Source organism: Bos mutus, chromosome 6 (assembly GCF_027580195.1).
Source record: "Bos mutus isolate GX-2022 chromosome 6, NWIPB_WYAK_1.1, whole genome shotgun sequence".
In the NCBI taxonomy this organism is placed as follows: Eukaryota; Metazoa; Chordata; class Mammalia; order Artiodactyla; family Bovidae; genus Bos; species Bos mutus.
In genome coordinates this window covers 3,154,312-3,180,775 of record NC_091622.1, presented here as the reverse complement: position 1 = coordinate 3,180,775, position 26,464 = coordinate 3,154,312, and the positions used below count along the sequence as shown (strand labels likewise).

At 37.6% G+C, this 26,464-nt stretch overlaps 1 pseudogene; it reads right to left on the bottom strand.

Moving 5' to 3' along the window:
• The window catches only part of LOC138988262 (craniofacial development protein 2-like), a 71,187-nt pseudogene extending 45,332 nt beyond the window's left edge, over window positions 1–25,855 (bottom strand).
• Between the last annotated feature and the right edge of the window lie 609 nt (window positions 25,856–26,464).

The window sequence follows — 26,464 nt, the reverse complement described above, 5'->3', positions numbered from 1 at the left end:
ATCTGGGGTGGGAATTTCTGAGTTCAAGGTGAGATCATTTGGGGTCACTACAGGTTTTACTGTCTTTATTTTACACATTTATGAAAAGACAATCTAACTGAAAAATAGTGCTTTCTTTTTAATTTACCATTTCACTAACATGACGTACATTTTAAGAAATTGAATTTTGTGGACTCCATTTACACTGATATGGTGGGATTCACCTTTCATTGGTTATGTAAACAACACCCATTAGTTATAGAGAATTAGAGTAGTACAGAAAGACAAAAGAAAGACAGTAAACACTTCATCCCAAATCTTACCACCTAGATTCAGACAACTGGGATAAATGTTGACTGAACACTGTCCCACACTTCTTTCTAATCAATACTTGGAAATTTATATTTCAAGTAACAAAAAGGCTTTTAAAGAGCATCCTTATACAGAAAAAAAAAATCTGCAATAGACATATCTTAGTGAATCTTACCTGGACCACAAGATAATAAATTTCCATCACAGACTGTCATGTAATAACAGCTATCCTCTCCGTGGCATCAAATAAAACCAAAGCAATGGGATCTGAATTTACAGTTTGGTACCCAGCTCATCTCAAAGAACCTTTTATGTTGTGAGTATAGGATGCAAGAAAAGGGGAGCTTTCCCGCATTAAGAAGGCATAGTCCCCAAATGAGAATAGCAGTCAAGATGCTCACAGACAGGAATCAGCAAATCAGCTGAAAAGCAGCCCTTATGACATGGAGCTTGAGCTTGGCTCTTTTGAGCTGGGTGTTATACTTTTTCCAACAAGTCCTCTCTGCCCATGGGATGGGGCTGGGTAGGGTGGGATGGTCACATATTATTCACTACCTGCTGGTAATCCTTATGAAATTTAATTACCCTGGTAGAGCAGGTGAAGATCAAGTCAGTTGTCTCATTTAGGAAAAGAGGATACCAGATTTTTATTAAAAAGTCAATATAGGATGCAACAAAAAGAGAACAGAGGCCTGAAGACATAAAGATGGCAAGCAGGCACAGTCAAAGAGACTCAACTTGCTAATTATTAGAGAAATATAAATCAAATCTACAAGGAGCTGATGGACATCTAGGTTGCTTCCATGTCCTAGCTATTGCAAGCAGTGCTGCAATGAACATTGGGCACGTGTGTCTCTTTCAATTTTGGTTTCCTCAGTGTGCGTGCCCAGCAGTTCTGGTTCTATTTCCAGTTTTTTGCACACTGTTCTCCATAGTGGCTACCAGTTTGCATTCCCACCAGCTGTGCAAGAGGGTTCCCTTTTCTCCACACCCCCTCCAGCATTTACTATTGTTTGTATACTTTTTGATGGTGGCCATTCTGACCGGTGTGAGATGATACCTCATTGTAATTTTGATTTGCATTTCTCTAATGAGTGACGTTGAGCATTTTTTCATCTGTCTATTAGTCATCTGTATGTCTTCTTTGGAGAAATGTCTGTTTAGTTCTTTGGCCCATATTTTGATTAGGTTGTTCATTTTTCTGGTATTGAGCTGCATGAACTGCTTGTATATTTTAGAGATTAATTGATCATCAGTTGTTTCATTGACTTTTCACCTTGCTTATAGTTTCCTTCATTGTGCAAAAGCTTTTAAGTTTGATTTGTTTATTTTTGTTTTTATTTCCATTACTCTGGGAGGAGGGTCATAGCGGATCTTGCTGATTTATGTCTGAGAGTGTTCTGCCTATGCTTTCCTCTAAGAGTTTTATAGTTTCTGGTCTTACATTTAGATCTTTAATCCATGATGAGTTTATTTTTGTGTATAGTGTTAGAAAATGTTCGTTTCATTCTTTTACAAATGGTTTGACCAGTTTTCCAAGCACCACTTGTTAAAGAGATTGTCTTTAATCTATTGTATATTTTTGTCACCTTTGTCAAAGATAAGGTGCTCATAGATGCATAGATTTATTGCTTGGCTTTCTATTTTGTCCCATGGATCTATATTTCTGTCTTTGTGCCAGTACCATACTGTCTTGATGACTGTGGCTTTGTAGTAGAGCCTGAAGTCAGGCAGGTTGATTCCTCCAGTTCCAATCTTCTTTCTCAAGATTGCTTTGGCTATTCGAGGTTTTTTGTGTTTCCATACAAATTGTGAAATTATTTGTTCTAGTTCTGTGAAAAATATCATTGGTAGCTTGATAGGGATTGCATTGATTCTATAGATTGCTTTGGGTAATATATTCATTTTCACTGTTGATTCTTCCAATCCATGAACATGGTATATTTCTCCATCTATTTGTGCCATCTTTGATTTCATCAGTGTTTTATAGTTTTCTATTTATAGGTCTCTTGTTTCTTTAGGTAAATTTATTCCTAAGTATTTTATTCTTTTCATTGCAATGGTGAATGGAATTGTTTCTTTAATTTCCCTTTCTGATTTGTCATTGTTACTGTATAGGAATGCAAGGGATTCTGTGTGTTAATTTTATATCCTGAAACTTTGCTATATCATTGATTACCTCTAGTAATTTTCTGGTGGTATCTTTAGGGTTTTCTATGTAGAGGATCACGTCATCTGCAAACAATTAGAATTTCACTTCTTCTTTTCCAGTCTGGATTCCTTTTATTTCTTTTTCTTCTCTGATTGCTGTGGATAGGACTTCCAAAACTATGTTGAATACTAATGATGAAAGTGAGCCCCTTTGTCTTGTTCCTGATTTTCAAAGAAATGCTTTCAACTTTTCACCATTAAGGATAATGTTTCCTGTGGGTTTCTCATATATGGCTTTTATTATATTGAGGTATGTTCCTTCTATGCCTGCTTTCTGGAGAGGTTTTTTTTTTTTTTATCATAAATGGGTGTTGAGTTTTGTCAAAGGCTTTCTCTGCATCTATTGAGATAATCATATGTTTTTTATCTCAATTTGTTAATATGGTGTATCACATTTATTGATTTGAAAATATTGAAGAATCCTTGCATCTCTGGAATAAAGCCCACTTCATCATGATGTATTATCTTTTTAATATGTTGTTGGATTCTCTTTGCTAGAATTTTGTTGAGGAATTTTGTATCTGTATTAATCAGTGATTGGCCTGTAGTTTTCTTTGTTAGTGGCATCTTTGTCTATTTTTGGTATTGTGGTGATGGTGGCCTCATAGAATGAGTTTGTGAGTTTACCTTCCTCTGAAGTTTTCAGGAAGAGAACCAACATAGATGTCCATTGGCAGATGAATGGATAAGGAAGTTGTGGTACATATACACAATGGAATATTACTCAGCTATAAAAAACAAACCATTTGAGTCAATTCTAATGAGGTGGATGAAACTAGAGCCTATTATACAGACTGAAGTAAGTCAGAAACAGAAACATCAACACAGTATATTAATTCATGTATATGGAGTTTAGAAAGACAGTAACAACTTTCCTATATGCAAGGTAGCAAAAGAAACACAGATGTAAAGAACAGACTTTCAGACTATGTGGGAGAAGGCAAGGGTGGGATGATTTGAGAGAGTAACATTTAAACATGTATATTACCACATGTGAAATAGATGATCAGTGCAAGTTCATGCATGAAGCAGGGCACTCAAAATCAGTGTTCTAGAACAACCTGGATAGATGTGGTAGGGAGGGCAGAGGGAGGGGGGTTCAGGATGGGAGGACACATGTGCACCCATGGCTGATTCATGTCAATGTATGGTAAAAACCACCACACTATTGTACAGTAATTATCCTCCAATTAAAATAAATAAATTAATTAATTAATAAAGAGAAAAAGAGAGTGATATAATCCTACACTAAAGAGTGTGTGTCTGTTCCAAAATATTCTCAAGAGAGCATAGTGATGGACAAAAATCTGAGGACATAGAGTAAGTTGTTGAGAATTTGAGGAAAGTGATTTTATTTGCCTTGAATTATAATAGCCTAGTCTGAAAAGAAGCTATAAAATGTATTAAAATTTTGGCAAATTTGTTGAATTTTGAAGAATTTGGTCATGGGATAATTTAAGGAATGAAAAGGAGCTTGTGAATCTTTTACTTTCAAATATATTCATGAAAAGTTAGAATTTAGATTTCTCTCTGTTAACATAATAAATTAATCTTAACAAGGGATTTTAAAATGTTTTTGTGTATCCTCTGTAAAATCTATTCAAATAGTAGAGGCTCCATATCTCATCAGAATATATTTTTTGTTCTGTATTGACTTTTATTAATGTCCTTAATTATTAAAAAAAAAAAAAAGCAAAAATAATGAACAAAGATTCTTCTCTTATGAAAGAGTTAAAGCTCCTTACAATCACATTACTATGTTTGTTGTTTAGTCTCTCAGTCTGATCTTTTGCTACCCCATGGACTGTAGCCCACACGACTCCTATGTGTGGAACACTGGAGTGGGTTGCCATTTCCTTCTCCAGGGGATCTTCCCAACCCAGGGATTGAGCCCATATCTCCTGTAAGTCTCCTGCAGGATTCTTTACTGCTGAGCCACAAAGGAAGCCCAATATACTCTGCTTGATGTTATTCTAAAATATCTTATTGACACTTTGATTAAATAGGTAGCCAGGTACTAGTTCTCAGTATCCATAATGTTATTGTAATTAAGTCTCCAAATCTCTTCTAATAACTCTTTTGACTTAGACCTTAAATTAGAAAAATAAAATCAGTATGTCTTTTTTTAAAAAGCAAAACTACAGTGAGGTATCAATTCACACCAATCAGACCGTCTGGTTAGTGGTCATTTAATGACCATCATTAAAAAGTTTACAAATAACAAGTGCTGGAGAGGGTGTGGAAAAAAGGGAAATATCCTAAACTATTGGTGGGAATGTAATTTGGTGGAGCCATTATGCAAAACAGTATGGAAATTCCTCAAAAAACTAAAAATAGAATTACTATATGATCCAGAAATCCCACTCCTGAGCATATACCCAGACAAAACTAATTCAAACAGATACATGCACCCCTATGTACATAGCAGCACTATTCACACCAGCTAAGACATAGAAACAACCTAAACGTCCACCAACAGATGAATGAAGAAAGATGTGGTACACACATACAGGAGAATGTTATTCAGCCATAAAAAAGAAACAAAACAATGCTATTTGCAGCAATATAGATGAAACAAGAGACCATCATACTGAGTGAAATGAGTCGGAAAGAGAAAAACAAATATCATATGATATCACTTATATGCAGAATCTAAAATATAACACAAATGGACTAATCTATGAACAAGAAACAGACTCACAGGCATAGACTTTTGGTTGTCAACAGAGAGAGGGGTGGGGAAGGAATGGACTGGGAGGTTGGGGTTTGCTGATGTAAGCTATTGTGTATGGACTAAAAGAGCAAGAAAGTCCTGCTGTATAGCATAGGGAACTATATTCAATAACCTGTGATAAACCACAACAGAAAAGAATATAAAAAGAGAGTGTATATATGTACATAGGCTTTCCAGGTAGCACTAGTGGTAAAGAATCTGCCTGCCAATGCAGGAGACATAAGAGACACAAGTTCCATCCCTTGGTCAGTAAGGTCCCCTGGAGGAGGGCACAGCAATCCACCCGAGTATTCTTGCCTGGAGAATCCCATGGACAGAGAAGCCTGGTTGGCTAAAGTCCATAGAGTCACAGTCAGACATGACTGAAGTGATTTAGCATACACGCATGCATATATATATACACACATATATATATTATATACATAATATATATGTATACATATATATTATTATGTATACATGTACATGTATACATATACATTATGTATACATATATGAATACATTAGGTATACATATACATTAGGTATACATGTACATTAGGTATGTGTAATATATTATAATATATTATAAATATATATTATATATATGCATATATATTATATATATGTATATATGTATATATATATTATATACATATATAGACATATGTATTATATGTATTATAAATATGTATATATATTATATATTGTATATATTATATGTATTATATATATGTCTTATATATAATATATAATATGTATGTATTATATATTATACATATATATGTATTATATATTATATAATGAATAATGTATAATATATTTTATATATATATGTATTATATGGAGAAGGGAATGGCACCCCACTCCAGTACTTTTGCCTGGAAAATCCCATGGATGGAGGAGCCTGGTAGGCTCCGCAGTCCATGGGGTCGCTAAGAGTTGGACACAACTGAGTGACTTCCCTTTCACTTTTCACTTTCATGCATTGGAGAAGGAAATGGCAACCCACTCCAGTGTTCTTGCCTTGAGAATCCCAGGGACAGGGGAGCCTGGTGGCTGCTGTCTATGGGGTCACACAGAGTCAGACATGACTGAAGCAACTTAGCAGCAGTTTTGTATGTATTATATATATTATATATATGCATTATATATGTATATATATTAATATACATATATATGTAATATATATTACATATATATGTAAATATATTTTTACATATATATGTAATTATATTTATATAAATTTTACATATATATATGTTACATACATATATATATGTACATATACATTATATATATCTTCTACTACTAAGTCACTAAGTCCTGTCCGACTCTTCGTGACCCCATGGACTCATGACCTACCAGGCTCCTCCATCCATGGTATTTTCCAGGCAAGAGTACTGGAGTGGGGTGCCATTGGCTTCTCCGAATATACATATTGTTATATATTATATGTGTATGTATTATATATGTAAATATATATATGTATTATATATATGTGCTGCTGCTGCTAAGTCACTTCAGCAGCCACGAGGCTCCCCCATCCCTGGGATTCTCCAGGCAAGAACACTGGAGTGGGTTGCCATTTCCTTCTCCAATGCATGAAAGTGAAAAGTGAAAGGGAAGTCACTCAGTCGTGTCCGACTCTTAGCGACCCCATGGACTGCAGCCTACCAGGCTCCTCCATCCATGGGATTTTCCAGGCAAAGTACTGGGTAGGGGTACCATTGCCTTCTCCATATATATATATATATATATATATATATGTATATATATATGTATTTATGTATATGTATTATATGTATATATACACACATATATATAATTATATTATATATTGTATCATAATATAATATATTATGATGTAATATAAATTAAATAATAATATAAATAATAATTATTTAATATAAATTAAATAATAATATAAATAATAATTATTTAATATAAATTAAATAATAATATATAAATTGAATTTATTAAAAAATAAAATATGAATTATAAATAATATAATAATATAAGATCTATTATATGATATATATTATATACAATATAATTATATATAATTGTATATATATATAATATATAAGCTATATATTATATTAATATGTAATATATATTTTTTATTTATGTGTATATATGTATACATGTATATTATATATGCATATATATTATATATATAGAATGTATACATATACATTATATATGTATATATAATAAATATGTATTATATGTAATATATAATACATTGTTATATTTTTTATATATTACATATGTATTATATATATTATATAATATATTATTATATATTATAATACATTAATATATAATAATGTTATATAATCATATATGCTTTAATTTTATAATTTAATAATATATATTTAATTATATATATGTATATATATATTACATGTTATATAATATCTAATATATATATATGTATATGTATATATATGTATGGAGAAGGCAGTGGCACCCCACTCCAGTGCTCTTGCCTGGAAAATTGAATGGGTGGAGGAGCCTGGTGGGCTGCAGTCCATGTGGTCTCTAAGAGTCGGACACGACTGAGCGACTTCACTTTCACTTTTCACTTTCATGCATTGGAGAAGGAAATGGCAACCCACTCCAGTGTTCTTGCCTGGAGAATCCCAGGGACGGGGAGCCTGGTGGGCTGCCACCTATGGGGTCACACAGAGTCGAACACGACTGAAGTGCCTTAGCAAATATATACATACATGTAATATATATATATATATATTCTATATTCTATTATATTGTAATATATTTTAATATATGATATTGTAATATAATATATTATATTATATATTATATATGTGTGTGTATATATATTCATATATGTATAATATAACTGGATCAAATTGCTCTACAGCAGAAAGAAACATAACACTACTTATTGAAATAGTATGTTAACTATTTCAAAAAAAATAAAATGAGCATAACATCTCATTAATTTGTTGCCACAATTATCAAGAGCCACAAATGTTAAAATTCAATTTAATTTTAACACATTAAAATCCCTAGTTCATCTTAATCATTTTTTGATATTTGATTAATGCCATTATACTGCAAGTACATAATATGACATATCTCCAATGAGAAAGTTAGGTCATATTACCCAGATATTTAGGTAGGACTGGAAAAATATATCTTCCACCTCACTGTTCTTTTGTGTGTCCTTGTGATATATTATTTCTTGTAATTGTCCATGCTTTCTCCTTCAGTCACTCTTAGTGGGTCCTCTTCTAACTTACTGGAAAAGAAAGACTCTTTTTATCTTCACAGCATTAAAAAGGAAGAAGTGTCTGTGATTCTTCCAGATAGTGAATCCAGCTGTTTCTTAGAAAAACAATTCAATGTATCCTGGTGGGTAAAATTCATTCATGGATGTTTACTCCTGTCTAGGAAATGAAGGTCCTAGTTCCTTAAATGAGAAGAAAGCTTACTAGGGTCCAGATAATCTGATTACCAGCAGGGTTAAAGATGCCGAAGAGAAGAAAATCCAGGGCTCCCAAATTTCTAGACGGTTACTTTCATAGTCTTGCTGCGTTCTGGTGAGGGCACTCATGCTGCCAGTTTTGAACAGCTTTTTGAAGAAAAATCCAAGAGGTATTTTTGTAATGAAAAACATATGAGACCTTGTTTCTATATAGGGACCTAAAAACAACAACCAAAAAAAAAATTTTTTTTTGAAAAGATAAATTTATCAGTAAGAAGTTAATCCTTAGGATTAAGGTGAGTGTACAGTGACTGTGGACAGTGTCAGGAATTTTTTTTTGTCCTATCCACATCCTCCATGCATCATGCTCATTTCTTTAGTTCTGACCTTTAGAAATTTGGAATTGCAGAGCCAGTTTTTGGTAGCAGTGGTAATGGACGTTGTAGTGGAGGTAACTGCAATAGTGTTATTATTTCCTGACCCAGGCACCCTATCCAGAACTTTCCATAGCCTTGCATATTTAATCCTCACAATGCTTGACAGCAGCAGTAAGACAGTAGTTACCATAGATGACAGGCTTCTTAACATACAGAAACTGTGCTATGTTTCTTATATATACAATCTCTAATTTTCATTATATAAGTGAAAAATTTCACATCTGTGAGTATCACTTTCTAATTTACAGATGTGAAAACTTAACTTTTAGAGGTGCAGACAATGAGTCACTTACCAGAAGTGTGAATGTATTCTGTGTATTTAACATAGCTTGTCATTGGCACAGCTAATATTTAAATGCTCATCCATGGGAGCACGCAGCCTGAGCTTGGTTTTTATCATCACATTATAATGCATTATTCAAACATATTTTATTATTTCCTTTGTCATTATTAACAGATACTTTTATGTGGGTCCTATTCATTGTAGCAAGCATAATACTAGATGCTTTATTATGTTATCTTGATTACTGTTCACATTTACTTATATTACTGCTCTTATTACTATGTAGTAAATGAAGATACTAAGGGTCAGAAAAATGGGTTCTTCAGGCCAAGGTTACACATCAATTGAATGACTCTAGTGAGATACAGATCCAGGTTTGTGTCAGTCCAGAGCCTATATTCTTTCCACTACACTTGATTGCTAAACAACCCAGGTGAAAACATAATAATAATTACATCTTTTTCAATGTATATTGATATCTAGTCCTATAGTTAAATAAATGTGAAGTAAATCTCTAAGACTAATAGATCATATTAATGGTGAAGTCACTAAGCTGCACTGACATACAAAGATAAAGAAAATACCAAATTATAATGCTATCTTTTTAATCATGGCCTGATCAGAGGCCACTATCAACACTGAAGTCAGGCAGAGAAGGAGATGACAAAGGATGAAATGGATGGATGGCATCACCTACCTGATGGACAGGAGTTCAAGCAAGCTCCAGGAGTTGGTGATGGACAGAGAAGCCTGGTGTGCTGTAGTCCATAGGGTTGCAAAGAATTGGACATGATGATCGACTGAATTGAACTCTTATCTATAGTAATTAGAGTCATAATACTTATTACTTTGAAGACAAAGATGTGTTGCAACTAGAACGAAGTAAGTTTCTGGGTGCCAGAAAGTGACTTTCACTTAATCTGAGTGCTAATCCCATGGATGTTCTCTTTCTTTGAAAATAAGCTATACACCTATGAGTTACATATAAATGCTGCTGCTGCTGCTGCTGCTAAGTCGCTTCAGTCGTGTCTGACTCTGTGCGACCCCATAAACAGCAGCCTATCAGGCTCCTCTGTCTCTGGGATTCTCCAGGCAAGAACACTGGAGTGGGTTGCCATTTCCTTTTCCAATGCATGAAAGTGAAAAGTGAAAGTGAAGTCTCTCAGTCGAGTCCAACTTGTAGTGACCCCATGAACTGCAGCCTACCAGGCTCCTCCATCCATGGGATTTTCCAGGCAAGAGTACTGGAGTGGGGTGCCATTGCCTTTTCCCATATATAAATGCTAGACTTCAGCAATCAGTAAGTCAGTTTAAACAAATAAAACCAAAAGTTTGGTCTTTTAAGATGGAAAATCCTGTGGAGTGTTTGGCATACAGTAAACCAAGATAAGATATCTATACAACATATTAAGTAAGAAGATAGTATAAACAGGTACAGAAAAAAAGTTTTAATTTTAAGAATATTAAATTCTTGATTTAATTGAATATTTTTAAAACTAGACTTTTTTTTTTTTTTTTTTAGTGTGACTGAGGAGAAAACTGAATAGTCTAAAACCAGAAAAAAATATGAAAGTTTGTAGATAACTAACTCCTCCAAAGGCCAAAAATTCAACCCCTTTAAGAGTCCTGAGTTCAGATGGATATAAGGTTTTATACAACTTAAAGGGAGCACATTATAGAAAATTATGAAAAGTATTATAGCTAGTTAGTCAATCAATATATTAATAATATCATTTATATTATTATAAAATATTGTTGTGGTATTTTAAATATGTTTTAACACCTTTTTTCCAAACATGGTATTTATTGAGACAAGACTAAAATGGAGCTAACATAATATAAGCTTGACAAGTCTAAGAAGTGTTGGCAAATCATTTTCAATGATATTAGTACAACAGGTAGTTCTCGCCTCATTCTAGGATGAAACCAGGAAGGGGCCGCAACCGTAACTATACAGACTGTGAAGATTTTTCCTGAATATTGTGAAAGTAGAATTCTGGCACAGGGAGTTCCTACCTGCCAACTTTTTCTGTCTTCATCTCTGAACTTGCCATTCTGGGACCTTATTTAAAGACTAGGGTCAATGTGCCACACGGTGGCAAGAGGCTGCAGAGACAACACGGAGCCAAAACACTTGCTTTTGAGATCATCCTTTTCACTGAGAAATACCTGAGCTCTGAACAATTAAATGAGTGAATTTTCTTCTTTTGAGGGGAGGGAGAGTGAGAAGAATTTAGGCAGCAGACTCTCACTCTTGGTAGTTACTTTACATATTCTCAGCTTATAAGTGAAATTTTACTTCTAGCTAATTATAAAATAAATTATAGAGGTATATTGGATCCAGCCCATGCCATCTCATGAAACTCATTGATAAATCTGCAAGGAATTCAGACTTCATTGTTAAAAACACCCCTTTTAAAAAACATATAAGCTTATAATTAAATCACCTTAAAAACAAAGTGATAGGTATTCCCCATTTCTCACTTCCTATTACTTCACTATTTTCTTTGCTTCAGAGGTTGTCAACACTTTTGCTGTTTGCCTGGTGTGAGTCCTGTATAATGATGTGCTCCTGCACACCTCACCCCCTCCACATTTAGTGAGTCATGTGATAGATCAAAATCAACCACATTACATAATCATGAACATTGAAAATTAGGGCACACTCCCACTCCTTTGCAGAATGTTAATTTTTCAGTCTTTCCCAGCACATCCTAAGAGACTGTATGAGGTGTAAATATCCTGACCATAATTTATGAATCTCACATCATTGGTAATTGTCTTCTGGACAACATGATACAGATATAAATATCTGCTGTCCCAGACTTATAATAACCATACCAGCTTTCCATTCTAAAAAGTGTTCCAGTTTAGATGATAAATGATGTGGTTACTTTTCTCAAAGTGCAAGCTTGCTCAGCCTCAGCACTTCTGAGATATTGAGCTGGATATTTCTTTGTCATGGAAGGCTGTCTTGTGTGTTTTAGGATGTTTTAACATCCCTGGCCTCCATGCTAGATGCTTGTATTCCCCTTCCTCCAGTGTGACAACCAAAAATTCATTCAGGAATTTTAAAATGACCCCATTCTGAGAACTACTGTCATACACTATAAGGGAAAAAAGCAATCCTAATTTATTTTTAAAAATTTTCTCTGGTGCCCATAGGGAGAGACATTCCCTTCTGTTTTTCCCCTTAGATTTTTTTAAAAAAATATCATTGTAAATTAATTATCTGTCCCTTTGATTTGTAAGTCTCAAGAAGCTAAGAAAAAGCCTCTCGCAATTTTACAACCAGAAAAAGTATGGACCTAAAAGAACCAGAAGATACTAAGAAGAGGTGGCAAGAATGCACAGAACTGTACAGAAAAGGTCTTAGTGACCCATATAACCACGAATGAGTAATCACTCACCTACAGCCAGATATCCTGGAGTGTGAAGTCAAGTGGGCCTTAGGAAGCATTACTATGAACAAAGGTGGTGGATGTCATGGAATTCCAGCTGAGCTTTTTCAAATCCTAAAAAATAACGCTCTTAAAGTGCTGTACTCAGTTCAGTTCAATCACTCAGTCATGTCCAACTCTTTGTGACGCCAAGGACTGCAGCATGCCAGGCTTCGCTGTCTATCACCAACTCCTGGAGCTTGCCCAAACTAATGTCCATCGAGTCTGTGATGCCATCAAACCATCTCATCTTCTGTGGTCCCTTTCTCCTCCTGCATTCAATCTTTCCCAGAATCAGGGTCTTTTCTGAGTCAGTTGCCATCAGGTGGCCAAGATATTGGAGCTTCAGCTTTAACACCACTCCTTCCAATGAATATTCATAATTGATTTCCTTTAGGATTGACTAGTTGGGTCTCCTTGCAGTCCAAGGGACTCTCAAGAGTTTTCTCCAACATCACAGTTCAAAAGCATTAATTCTTTGGTGTTCAGCTTTCTTTATGGTTCAATTCTCACATCTATACATGACTACTGGAAAAACCATAGCTTTGACTTGACAGACCTTTGTTGACAAAGTAATGTCTCTGATTTTTAATATGCTGTCTAGGTTCATCATAACCTTTCTTCCAAGGGGTAAGTGTCTTTTAATACCATGGCCACAGTCACCATCTGCAGTGATTTTGGAGCCCAAGAAAATAAAGTATGTCACTGTCTCCATTGTTTCCCCATCCATTTGCCATGAAGTGATGGGACCAGATGCCATGATCTTAGTTTTCTGAATGTTGAATTTTAAGCCAGCTTTTTCACTCTCCTCTTTCACTTTCATCAAGAGGCTCTTTAGTTCCTCTTAGCTCTATGACATAAGGGTGGTATCATCTGCATATCTAAGGTTATTGATATTTCTCCCAGCAATCTTGAATCCTGGTTGTGCTTCATCCAGCCCTACATTTCACATGATGTACTCTGCATAGAAGTTAAATAAGCAGGGTGACAATATACAGCCTTGTTGTACTTCTTCCCCAATTTGGAACCAGTCCATTGTTCTAAGTTCAGTCCTGACTGATGCTTCTCGACCTGCATACAGATTTCTCAGGAGGCAGGTCAGGTGGTCCGGTATCCCCATCTCTTTAAGAATTTTCCACAGTTGTTTGTGATCTGCACAGTCAAAGACTTTGTCATAGTCAATAAAGCAGAAGTAGATGTTTTTCTTAAACTCTCTTGCTTTTTCTATGATCCAACAGATGTTAGCAATTTGATTTCTGCTTCCTCTGCCTTTTCTAAATCCAGTTTAAACATCTGGAAGTTCTCAGTTCAAGTACTGTTGAAGCCTGGCTTGAAGAATTTTGAGTATTACTTTGTTAGCATGTGAGATGAGTGGAATTGTGCAGTAATTTGAACATCCTTTGGCATTGCCTTTCTTTGGAATTGGAGTAAAAACTGACCTTTTCCAGTCCTGTGGCCACTGCTGAGTTTTCCAAATTTGCTGGCATATTGAGTGCAACAATTTAACAGAATCATCTTTTAGGATGCAATCATCTTTTAGGATGTGAAATAGCTCAACTGGAATTCCATCACTTCCATTAGCTTTGTTCGTCATGATGCTTCCTAAGGCCCACTTGACTTCGCATTCCAGGATGTCTGGCTCTAGGTGAGTGATCACACCATCGTGATTATCTGGGTCATAAAGACCTTTTTTTGTATAATTCTTTTGTGTATTCTTGCCACCTCGTCTTAATATCTTCTGCCTCTGTTAGGTCCATTATTGTGGACCTAACATTATTCTGTCCTTTATTGTGCCTGTCTTTGTATGAAATGTTCCCTTGGTATATCAAACCTTCTTGGTGAGATCTCTAGTCTTTCCCATTATATTGTTTTCCTCTATTTATTTGCATTGATCACTTTGGAAAGCTTTCTTATCTCTCCTTGAGATTCTTTGGAACTCTGCATTCAGATGGATATAGCTTTCCTTTTCTTTTTTGCCTTTAGCTTCTCTTCTTTTCTCAGCTATTTGTAAGGCCTCCTCAAGTAACCATTTTGCCACTTGAATTTTTTTTCCTTGGGAATAGTTTTGATCACCACCTCCTGTACAATGTCATGAAACTCTGTCTATAGTTCTTGAAGGGCAAGATTCTTGGAGGGCACAAACAAAACCTTGTGTGCACCAAGATCCAGGAGAAAGGAGTAGTGACCCCACAAGAAACTAAGCCAGACTTGCCTATGAGGGCCCAGGAGTCCCCTGTGGAGGTGTGGGTCAACAGTGACCTGCCATGGGGTCAGTGCTGGCATAAGTCCTTTTGAAGGAGGACGCAAATGCAAAGAATGCCCAAACTGCTGCACAACTGCAGTCATTGCACATTCTAGCAAGGTAATGCTCAAAATCCTTCAAGCCAGCCTTTAACAGAAGGTAAACTGTGAACTTCCAGATGTTCAAGCTGGATTTAGAAAAGGCAGAGGAACCAGAGATCAAATTGCCAACATCCATTGGATCATGGAAAAAGCAAGGGAATTCCAGAAAAATATTTCTGCTTCATTGACTACACTAAAGCCTTTGACTGTGTGGGTAACAGCAAACCGTGGAATATTCTTAAAGAGACAGGAATACCAGACCACCTTACCTGCCTTCTGAGACAGCATATGCAGCACAAGGAGCAACAGTTAGAACTGGACATGGAACAATGAACTGGTTCAAAATTCGAAAAGGAGTATGTCAAGGCTGTATATTGTCACCCTACTTATTTAACTTATATGCAGAGTACATCATGTGAAATGGCAAGCTGGGTGAAGCTCAAGCTAGAATCAGATTGCCAGGAGAAATATCAACCTCAGATATGCAAATGACACCACCCTTATGGCAGAAAGTGAAGAAGAACTAAAGAGCCTCTTGATGAAAGTGAAAGAGGAGAGTGAAAAAGCTGGCTTAAAATTCAACATTCAGAAAACTAAGATCATGGCATCTGGTCCCATCACTTCATGGCAAATAGGAAAAAAAGGGAGACAATGACATACTGTATTTTGGTGGGCTTCAAAATCAGTGCAGATGGTGATTACAGCCATGAAATTTAAAGACACTTTCTCCTTGGAAGAAAAGGTATGACAAATCTAGACAGTGTATTTTTTTTTTCCTAATTTTATTTTATTTTTAAACTTTATATAATTGTATTAGTTTTGCAAAATATCAAAATGAATCCGCCACAGGTATACATGTGTTCCCCATCCTGAACCCTCCTCCCTCCTCCCTCCCCATACCATCCCTCTGGGTCGTCCCCGTGCACTAGCCCCAAGCATCCAGTATCGTGCATCGAACCTGGACTGGCAACTCGTTTCTTACATGATATTTTACATGTTTCAATGCCATTCTCCCAAATCTTCCCACCTCTCCTCTCCCACAGAGTCCATAAGACTGTTCTATACATCAGTGTCTCTTTTGCTGTCTCGTACACCGGGTTATTGTTACCATCTTTCTAAATTCCATATATATGCGTTAGTATACTGTATTGGTGTTTTTCCTTCTGGCTTACTTCACTCTGCATAATAGGCTCCAGTTTCATCCACCTCATTAGAACTGATTCAAATGTATTCTTTTTAATGGCTGAGTAATACTCCATTGTGTATATGTACCACTGCTTTCTTATCCATTCATCTGCTGATGGACATCTAGGTTGCTTCCATGTCCTGGCTATTATAAACAGTGCTGCGATGAACATTGGGGTACACGTGTCTCTTTCCCTTCTGGTTTCCTCAGTGTGTATGCCCAGCAGTGAGATTGCTGGATCATAAGGCAGTTCTATTTCCAGTTTTTTAAGGAATCTCCACACTGTTCTCCATAGTGGCTGTACTAGTTTGCATTCCCACCAACAGTGTAAGAGGGTTCCCTTTCCTCCACACCCTCTCCAGCATTTATTGCTTGTAGACTTGTGGATCGCAGCCATTCTGGCTGGCGTGAAATGGTACCTCATAGTGGTTTTGATTTGCATTTCTCTGATAATGAGTGATGATGAGCATCTTTTCATGTGTTTGTTAGCCATCTGTATGTCTTCTTTGGAGAAATGTCTATTTAGTTCTTTGGCCCATTTTTTGATTGGGTCATTTATTTTCTGGAGTTGAGCTGTAGGAGTTGCTTGTATATTTTTGAGATTAGTTGTTTGTCAGTTGCTTCATTTGCTATTATTTTCTCCCATTCTGAAGGCTGTCTTTTCACCTTGCTAATAGTTTCCTTTGATGTGCAGAAGCTTTTAAGGTTAATTAGGTCCCATTTGTTTATTTTTGCTTTTATTTCCAATATTCTGGGAGGTGGGTCATAGAGGATCCTGCTGTGATGTATGCTGGAGAGTGTTTTGCCTATGTTCTCCTCTAGGAGTTTTATAGTTTCTGGTCTTACGTTTAGATCTTTAATCCATTTTGAGTTTATTTTTGTGTATGGTGTTAGAAAGTGGTCTAGTTTCATTCTTTTACAAGTGGGTGACCAGATTTCCCAGCACCACTTGTTAAAGAGATTGTCTTTAATCCATTGTATATTCTTGCCTCCTTTGTCAAAGATAAGGTGTCCATATGTGCGTGGATTTATCTCTGGGCTTTCTATTTTATTCCATTGATCAATATTTCTGTCTTTGTGCCAGTACCATACTGTCTTGATAACTGTGGCTTTGTAGTAGAGCCTGATAGACAGTGTATTAAGCAGAGACATCACTGTGCCAACAAAGGTCCATATAGTAAAAGCTCTGATTTTTCCAGTAGTCATGTATGAATGTGAGAAATGATGCTTTTGAACTGTGGTGCTAGAGAAGACTGTTGAGAGTCCCTTGGACAGCAAAGAGATCAAACCAGTGAGTCCTAAAGGAAACCAGCCCTGAGTATTCATTGGAAAGACTGATACTGAAGCTTCAATACTTTGGCCACCTGATATGAAGTGTCAACTCATTGGAAAAGATCACGATGCTGGGAAAGATTGAGGGCAGGAGGAGAAAGGGGTGACAAAGGATTAGATGACTGGATGGCATCACTGACTCAGTAGGCATGAGCTTGAGCAAATTCTGGGAGATAGTGAAGGATAGGAAATCCTGGTGTGCTGAAGTCCATGGAGTTGCAAAGAGTCAAACATGACTGAGCAACTGAACAACACATTTTACAGCCCAGGAATGTTTTCCCTAAGGGCCTTGGAGTTCTCTCTTTGAGTTAGACACATTAAGGATAGTCCAATTCCTCATCTCTATGGGAATTTATGAGCAACACTTGGCTCTAAATTGTCACTACCTGCTTGTCATAGAGACATATGACAGTGTGTTTTCTACTGGATAAAAATAATTAGCTAACACAAATGTCATGCTGATCTCAAGTGAACTTAAGATGAACCATGTGGAATAAATGGTTCTGTTAAGTCCCCTTACCTGTGTGCCAATTATCACTGCTCCCAAGAACACAGAGGGAATGGATGGCACAGGCCTGGCTATTTTTATTAAAAAGTGAAATTTCTTTCCATCCTTACAATTTTTTCAGCAAATTGCCCATGATGCACATAAAGTCTACATTAATGCTTGTGCTCAGTCACTTCAGTCATGTCCAACCCTTTGCAACCCTATGGACTGTAGCACATCAGACTACACTAGCCATGGGATTCTCCAGGTAAGAATACTGGAATAGGTTTCACACCCTTCTCTGGGAGATCTTCTTTACCCAGGGGTCAAACCCGCATGTCCTGTGTCTCCTGCACTGTAGATGAATCTTTGCCCATTGAGCCACGTGGGAAGATTAATGCTTATTTGGTAATAAAATTACTATATTCTCTTCTGCCTTCGTAGAAAGGATTTGAGGATTGGCAGGAGATTTTATTTTATTTTTACCTAGAAGAAAAACATCAGGAGTGAGGAAGAATGAGAAAGTCAAAGCAAAAAAGGACAGAGTAGTGGGTTAAATGCTATCAACCATAGAGGTAAACACAAATAGCCCTTAATTTTAAGCATAACCTTTTCAGGAACCGACTTCATCTCACATTTTGGGAGTAAATGTTTTAGTTTTGCCCTACCCATCTGTCCCTGTGTTAATATATGCTGAACATTGCTTCCCATTATAACCTGCCTCTCACCATTGTTCTCTATTCCTGTATCTTCAATCTCTCTCTATATCTGGGACCCCTTCTCATGGAATATCATTCCACTTCATTCATCCCCTAAACAAAACCCTAAGCAAGGCTGTTGTGTTCTGTTGAATTTCCTGAGGAGATGGGGCCAGTGATGATAAGGAGGACAACATTACAGCTTGGCACAGCTGGCTATAGAGAACTGACCATGGGAATCACTATACTCAAGCTTCTCCTTACTCCTGCCACAAGGACTTTACCACTAGCCACATTTTTCTCTGCTTGTCTTTAGTTTTACCAGTTTGAACCTCCTGTCTCTAGACCCAGGGTAGTAAAGGATGCCCTGAACATCTTTTTTGTGTGTGTGTGTTTATTTTGTTAGTCCCCGCAGTGCCTAAAAATACCATGTATCTAGGCAGGTACAACTATGAAAAAATATTAAGCAATTAATAATATAAACAAAGTTAAGATTGTGCAAATAAGAGGTGCTGGATATTATATTTGGGATCCTTGGGTGCAACTGGGCTTGGGAAGAGGAATGAGTCATAGTAAGCTGAATTTTGGAGAAAGCAGGAAGGGAACAAATATATGGAGGAGGGTGAATGCATAAAGAGCTTATAGTTTCAGTGAAAGAATCAAACACATAGAAAATAGTTAAATTACTCAGTGGCAGAACCCTAGATGGAAGATTAAAAGAGACTTATGGTCTTCTTAGGTGGCACTAATGGTGAAGAACCCACCTACCTGTGCAAGAGATGGAAGAGACATGGGTTCTATCCCCAGGTCTGGAAGGTCCCCTGGAGTAGGGCATGGCAAGCGACTCCAATATTATTGCCTGGAGAATACCATGGACAGAGGAGCCTGATGGGCTACAGTCCACAGGGTGGCAAAAAGTCAGAAATAACTTAAGCCACTGAGCAGGCATGTAGTGTCTGGTGACTAAGAACACAAGTGCTTCCTATACCCTCTTAATTTTAAAAATGTATTTAATTCTGTGTGATGACTCTCCGTGTGACTTTTTTGTAGATTTGGTCTTCAGTTCAGTTCAGTTCAGTCATGTCTGACTCCTTGTGACCCCATGAATTGCAGCATGCCAGGCCTCCCTGTCCATATCCAACTCCCAGAGTTCACCCAAAATAATGTCCATGGAGTCAGTGATGCCATCCAGCCATCTCATCCTTTGTCATCCTGTATTCCCCCTGCCCCCAATCCTTCCCAACATCAGAGTCTTTTCTAATGTGTCAACTCTTCGCATGAGGTGGCCAAACTACTGGAGTTTCAGCTTTAGAATCAGTCCTTCCAATGAACACCCAGGACTGATCTCCTTCATAATGGACTGGTTGGATCTCCTTGCAGTCCAAGGGACTTTCAAGAGTCTTCTCCAACACCACAATTCAAAAGCATCAATATTGTGGCGCTCAGCTTTCTTCACAGTCCAACTTTCACATCCATACATGACCACTGGAAAAACCATAGCCTTGACTAGATGGACCTTTGTTCGCAAAATAATGTCTCTGCTTTTGAATATGCTATCTAGGTTGGTCATAACTTTCCTTCCAAGGAGTAAGCGTTTTTTAATTTCATGGCTGTACTCACCATCTGCAGTGATTTTGGAGCCCAGAAAAATCAAGTCTGACACTGTTTCCACTGTTTCCCCATCTATTTCCCATGAAGTGATGGGACCAGATTCCAGGATCTTCGTTTTCTGAAAGTTGAGCTTTAAGCCAACTTTTTCACTCTCCTCTTTCACTTTCATCAAGAGGCTTTTGAGTTCCTCTTCACTTTCTGCCAAAAGTGTAGTGTCATCTGCATATCTGAGGTTATTGACATTTCTCCTGGCAATTAAGATTCCAGCTTGTGCTTCTTCCAGTCCAGAGTTTCTCATGATGTACTCTGCATATAAGTTAAATAAGCAGGGTGACAATATACAGCCTTGACATACTCCTTTTCTTATTTGGAACCAGTCTGTTGTTCCATGTCCAGTTCTAACTGTTGCCTTCCTGACCTGCACACAGATTTCTCAAGAGGCAGGTCAGGTGGTCTGTATTCCCATCTCTTTCAGAATTTTCCACAGTTTATTGTGATCCACACAGTCAAAGGCTTTGGCATAATCAATAAAGCAGAAATAGATGTTTTTCTGGAACTCTCTTGCTTTTTCCATGATCCAGCAGATGTTGGCAATTTGATCTCTGGTTCCTCTGTCTGTTCTAAAACCAGCTTGAACATCTGGAAGTTCATGATTCACATATTGCTGAAGCCTGGCTTGGAGAATTTTGAGCATTACTTTACTAGCGTGTGAGATGAGTGCAACTGTGTGGTAGTTTGAGCACTCTTTGGCATTGCCTTTCTTTGGGATTGGAATGAAAACTGACCTTTTCCAGTCCTGTGGCCACTGCTGAGTTTTCCAAATTTGCTGGCATATTGAGTGCAGCACTTTCACAGCATCATCTTTCAGGATTTGAAATAGCTCAACTGGAATTGATCACCTCCACTAGCTTTGTTTGTAGTGATGCTTTCTAAGGCCCACTTGACTTCACATTCCAGGATGTCTGCCTCTAGGTGAGTGATCACACCATCGTGATTAACTTGGTCATGAAGATCTTTTTTGTACAGTTCATCTGTGTATTCTTGCCACCTCTTCTTAATATCTTCTGCTTCTGTTAGGTCCATACATTTCTGTTCTTTATCGAGCCCATCTTTGCATGAAATGTTACCTTGGTATCTCTAATTTTCTTGAAGAGATCTCTAGTCTTCCCCATTCTGTTGTTTTCCTTTATTTCTTTGCATTGATTGCTGAGGAAGGCTTTCTTATCTCTCCTTGCTATTCTTTGGAACTCTGTATTCAGATGCTTATATCTTTCCTTTTCTCCTTTGCTTTTCACTTCTCTTCTTTTCACAGCTATTTGTAAGTCCTCCTCAGACAGCCATTTTGCTTTTTTGCATTTCTTTTCCATGGGGATGGTCTTAGTTCCTGTCTCCTGTACAATGTCACGAACCTTCATCCATAGTTCATCAGGCACTCTGTCTATCAGATCTAGTCCCTTATATCTATTTCGCACTTCCACTGTATAATCATAAGGGATTTGATTTAGGTCATACCTGAATGGTCTAGTGGTTTTCCCTACTTCAATTTAAGTCTGAATTTGGCAATTAGGAGTTCATGATCTGAGCCACAGTCAGCTCCCGGTCATGTTTTTGCTAACTGTACAGAGCTTCTCCATCTTTGGCTGCAAAGAATATAATCAGTCTGATTTTGGTGTTGATCATCTGGTGTTGTCCATGTGTAGAGTCTTCTCTTGTGTTGTTGGAAGAGGGTGTTTGCTATGACCAGTGTGTTCCCTTGGCAAAACTCTATTAGCCTTTGCCCTGCTTCATTCTGTATTCCAAGGCCAAATTTGCCTGTTACCCCAGGTGTTTCTTGACTTCCTATTTTTACATTCCAGTCCCCTATAATGAAAAAGACATCTTTTTGGGGTGTTAGGTCTAAAAGGTCTTCTAGGTCTTTATAGAACCATTCAACTTCAGCTTCTTCAGCATTATTGGTTGGGGCATAGGCTTGGATCACCGTGATATTGAATGGTTTGTCTTGGAAATGAACAGAGATCATTCTGTCATTTTTGAGATTGCATCCAAGTACTGCATTTCAGACTCTTTTGTTGACCATGATGGCTACTCCATTTCTTCTAAGGGATTCCTGCTCACAGTAGTAGATATAATGGTGATCAGAGTTAAATTCACCCATTCCAGTCCATTTTAGCTTACTGATTCCTAGAATGTCGACATTCACTCTTGCCATCTCCTGTTTGACCACTTCCAATTTGCCTTGATTCATGGACCTAACATTCCATGTTCCTATGCAATATTGCTCTTTACAACATCACATCTTGCTTCTATCACCAGTCACATCCACAACTGGGTATTGTTTTTGCTTTGGCTTCATCCCTTTGTTCTTTCTGGAGTTATTTCTCCACTGATCTCCTGTAACATATTTGGCACCTACCGACCTGGGGAGTTCTTCTTTCAGTATCCTATCATTTTGCCTTTTCATACTGTTCATGTGGTTCTCAAGGCAAAAATACTGAAGTGGTTTGGCATTCCCTTCTCCAGTGGACCACATTCTGTCAGACCTCTCCACCATGACCCAACCATCTTGGGTGGCCGCACATGACATGGTTTAGTTTTGTTGAGTTAGACAAGGCTGTGGCCTTTGTAATCAGATTGACTAGTTTTCTGTGACTTTGGTTTCAGTGTGTCTGCCCTCTGATGCCCTCTCGCAACATCTACCATCTAACTTGGGTTTCTCTTACCTTGTCTTGTGGTGTCTCTTCACAGCTGCTCCAGCAAAGTGCAGCCACTGCTCCTTACCTTGGAGGAGGAGTATCTCCTCAAGGCTGCCCCTCCTGGCTTTGAACATGGAGTAGCTCCTCTCAGCCCTCCTGCACCCACACAGCCACTGCTCCTTGGACGTGGGGTTGCTCCTCTCGGCCACCGCTCCAGATTTCGTCTTACAGCATTTAAAAATTTTTTATTGAAGTACAGTCGATAGCCAAGATATGGAAGCAACCTAAATGTTTATCAATAGAAAAATGGATATTCCTCTAGGTATATAAAATATATTTTAGATACACTTATGTATTTATCACCTGTTCTATATCAGGCAGTGTATTAGACTTTGAGGAATGAACTGATGAATAATTAAGACAAATCTCTGTTCTCACGGAGCTTTTATACCTGAGTCCCTAGTGTTCTCTGTCACATGTACCCTTACAATAAATTTCATATGATTTACTATAACTTAGTTTCTTATGACTAATAAGCCTAAGTAAAGAATTAGACAAAGTTTAAAGTGTTGAAGAAAATTAATCTTCTTGGAATAGTCTGAAACCTCTATAGCTTGCCAATATTGAAAAACTTCCAGACTTTTATTTATAGATTGAAGCTTATGGTGTTACCATTTTTTGTAGGTCAAAACGACTGAATACTTGCAGTTTTATATGGTGAAACTTAATATACTTTTATTTATATCTGGAAAATACTGAAAGAGTTTTTTTCCTTAAAACTCTTGTTAACATTAAAATTGATTTTCAATATGATTCTATGCTTCTGGCTGAATAATCAAATGAATGAAAGTCACTTTCATTCATTCACAATAATCACTTGAATGAAAGTCAAAATTATTTGACATAAACATTTTGAAAGAAAAGAATGTAAAATATTAAATTTCTAGTACTGAGGAATGGTGGTGGTGGCTTATTCACTAAGTCATGTCTGACTCTTGTGATTCCCTGAGCAGTAATCCACGAGGCTCCTCTTTCCATGAGATTTCCCAGGAAGAATACTAGATGGGACCGCCTCCTGTGAGAGCACCAAAACCACAACTAGCTGTTGAACAACCATTGACAGGAGGACAATGGAACCTACCAGAAAAAGATACCCCACATCCAAAGAAGAAGCCACAGCAAGATGGTAGGAGAGGCACAATCATGATAAGTCAAATCCCAAATTCTTAAAAAGTTGGGAATACCAGACCACCTGACCTGCAGGTGACCATACAGAGAAATCTGTATGCAGATCAGGAAGCAACAGTTAGAACTGGACATGGAACAACAGACTGGTTCCAAATAGGAAAAGGAGTACACCAAGGCTGTATATTGTCATCCTGCTTATTTAACTTATATGCAGAGCACATCATGAGAAATGCTGGGCTGGAAGAAGCACAAGCTGGAATCAAGATTGCCAGGAGAAATATCAATAACCTCAGATATGCAGATGACACCACCCTTATGGCAGAAAACGAAGAAGAACTAAAGAGCCTCTTGATGAAAGTGAAGGAGGAGAGTGGAAAAGTTGGATTAAAACTCAACATTCAGAAAACCAAGATCATGGCATCTGGTCTCATCACTTCATGGCAAATAGATTGGGAATCAATGGAAACAGTGACAGACTTTATTTTCTTGAGCTCCAAAATCACTGCAGATTGCAGCCATGAAATTAAGACACTTGCTCCTTGGAAGAAAAGTTATGACCAACCTAGAGAGCATATTAAAAAGCAGAGACATTATTTTGCCAACAAAGATGCATCTAGTCAAAGCTATGGTTTTTTCCAGTAGTCACGTATGGATGTGAGAGTTGGACTCTAAAGAAAGCCGAGCACTGAAGAGTTGATGCTTTTGAATTGTAGTGTTGGAGAAGACTCTTGAGAATCCCTTGGACTGCAAGGAGATCCAACCAGTCCATCTTAAAGGAAATCAGTCCTGAATATTAAGGGCTGGAAGGACTGATGCTGAAACTGAAACGCCAATACTTTGGCCACCTGATCCGAAGGACTGACTCATTTGAAAAGAACCTGATGCTGGGAAAGATTGAAGGTGGGAGGAGAAGGGGATGACAGAGTATGAGACGGTTGGATGACATCACCAAATCAATAGACATGAATTTGAGTAAACTCTGGGAGTTGGCAATGGACAGGAAGGCCTGGCATGCTGCAGTCCATGGGGTTACAAAGAGTCAGACATGACTAAGCGACTGAACTGAACTGATACCCACTGGGTGGATGATCCACAAACTGAAGAACAATAATACCAAAGAGGTTCCCCCACTGTTGTGAAGGTTATGAACCCCACTTCAGTCTTCACAGCCTGGGGACCCATCAAAGGGACTAAGAATCCCCAGGAAATCTGACCTTGAAGGCCAGCAGCATTTGATCATAAGACTTCCACAGGACTGGGGGAAAGAGACTCCAGTCCCAAAGGGCACAAACAAAACTTTGCATGTACTGAGACTCAAAGGAGAAGAGCAGTGACTCCACAGGAGACTGAACCAAAACTACCTGCTCTTGTGGAAAGTCTCCTGTGGAGGCGTGGGTCAACAGGGGCTCACCACAGGGATAGTGACACTGTCAACAGCAGCCCGGGAAGTTTCCTCTTGGCATAAACCCTCTTGGTGGTCGCCATTAACCTGACCATAGAGCCCATAGGCCCCAGGGCTGGGTCACCTCAGGCCAAAAAACTACCAGGAAGAGAGCACAACCCCACCCATCAGCAGATAACCAGATCAAAGTTTTACTAAGCAAGGCCCTGCCCACCAGAGCAAGACCCAGTTTTTCCCAGTCCTTCCTATCCAGAAGCTTACACAAGCCTCTTAGCCTCCTCTGTCACAGAGCAGACAAAAGAAGCAAGAAAACCCACAATCCTACAGTAACTAAAAATCACATTATGGAAAGTAAATCAGGGTAAAAAGCATAAAGTTATGTCCCAGATGAAGGGACAAGATAAAACCCCAGAAAAACAGCTAAGTGAAGTGAAGACAGGCAACCTTCCAGAAAAAGAATTCAGAATAATCATAGTGAAAATGATTCAGGATCTTGGAAAAAGAATGGAGGCAAAGATTAAGAAGCTACAAGAAATGTTTACCAAAGATGTGAAAGAACTAAAGAACAAACAAAGAGAAATGAATAATACACTAGAAGGAATTCATAGCAGAATAACTGAGGCAGAAGAATGGATAAATGACTTGGAGGACAGAATAGTGGAAAATCACTGCTGCAGAACAGAATATAGAAA